This window comes from Schistocerca cancellata, chromosome 7 (assembly GCF_023864275.1).
Source record: "Schistocerca cancellata isolate TAMUIC-IGC-003103 chromosome 7, iqSchCanc2.1, whole genome shotgun sequence".
Taxonomy (NCBI): Eukaryota; Metazoa; Arthropoda; class Insecta; order Orthoptera; family Acrididae; genus Schistocerca; species Schistocerca cancellata.
In genome coordinates this window covers 104,821,935-104,823,509 of record NC_064632.1, presented here as the reverse complement: position 1 = coordinate 104,823,509, position 1,575 = coordinate 104,821,935, and the positions used below count along the sequence as shown (strand labels likewise).

At 50.5% G+C, this 1,575-nt stretch overlaps 1 non-coding gene across 1 annotated transcript; it reads right to left on the bottom strand.

The window, feature by feature from the left end:
- Positions 1 to 827: 827 nt before the first annotated feature.
- On the bottom strand, positions 828 to 902 carry Trnat-ugu (transfer RNA threonine (anticodon UGU)). The gene has a single exon. It is a non-coding gene; the product is annotated as a tRNA-Thr (tRNA).
- Positions 903 to 1,575: the final 673 nt, after the last annotated feature.

The window sequence follows — 1,575 nt, the reverse complement described above, 5'->3', positions numbered from 1 at the left end:
GTCGTATGCGTGTTTGGCGCCGTGCAGGTGAGCGCCACAATCAGGACTGCATACGACCGAGGCACACAGAGCCAACACCCGGCATCATGGTGTGGGGAGCGATCTCCTACACTGGCCGTACACCACTGGTGATCGTCGAGGGGACACTGAATAGTGCACGGTACATCCAAACCGTCATCGAACCCATCGTTCTACCATTCCTAGACCGGCAAGGGAACTTGCTGTTCCAACAGGACAATGCACGTCCGCATGTATCCCGTGCCACCCAACGTGCTCTAGAAGGTGTAAGTCAACTACCCTGGCCAGCAAGATCTCCGGATCTGTCCCCCATTGAGCATGTTTGGGACTGGATGAAGCGTCGTCTCACGCGGTCTGCAGGTCCAGCACGAACGCTGGTCCAACTGAGGCGCCAGGTGGAAATGGCATGGCAAGCCGTTCCACAGGACTACATCCAGCATCTCTACGATCGTCTCCATGGGAGAATAGCAGCTTGCATTGCTGCGAAAGGTGGATATACACTGTAGTAGTGCCGACATTGTGCATGCTCTGTTGCCTGTGTCTATGTGCCTGTGGTTCTGTCAGTGTGATCATGTGATGTATCTGACCCCAGGAATGTGTCAATAAAGTTTCCCCTTCCTGGGACAATGAATTCACGGTGTTCTTATTTCAATTTCCAGGAGTGTATATATGACGGTAGTATCTGTTCCCGAAAGAACAGTTACCGTCAATGACCATGCAGCTTTGCTAGAACTGAAATGATAATTAATTAGACACACTAGCTGCAAACAGGCGTTGATATACTTCATTGGGGACATGTTGAAAATGTGTGCCCCGACCGGGACTCGAACCCGGGATCTCCTGCTTACATGGCAGACGCTCTATCCATCTGAGCCACCGCAGGCACAGAGGATAGTGCGTCTGCAGGGACTTAACCCTTACACGCTCCCCGTGAGATCCACATTCCCAACATGTCTACAACACTACATTGGTAGTGCGCCTAATAGATAGAGCGTCTGCCATGTAAGCAGGAGATCCCGGGTTCGAGTCCCGGTCGGGGCACACATTTTCAACATGTCCCCAATGAAGTATATCAACGCCTGCTTGCAGCTAGGGTGTCTAATTAATTATCATTTCAGTTCTAGCAAAGCTGCATGGTCATTGACGGTAACTGTTCTTTCGGGAACACATACTGCCGTCATATATAGTTAAAATAATGGGTTCCCGGCATTTGACCTTCTTGTGCGAACGCACACGCTATGCCCGAACTCGTACGGGACTTGGTAGATTAATCTGCCACGAGTAATGAGTATGATGGGCAAACATCTATTAGGCGCACTACCAATGTAGTGTTGTGGACATGTTGGGAATGTGGATCTCACGGGGAGCGTGTAAGGGTTAAGTCCCTGCAGACGCACTATCCTCTGTGCCCGCGGTGGCTCAGATGGATAGTGCGTCTGCCATGTAAGCAGGAGGTCCCGGTCGGGGCACACATTTTCAACATGTCCCCAATGAAGTATATCATCGCCTGCTTGCAGCTAGGGTGTCTAATTAATTATCATTTCAAACAAAATTCTC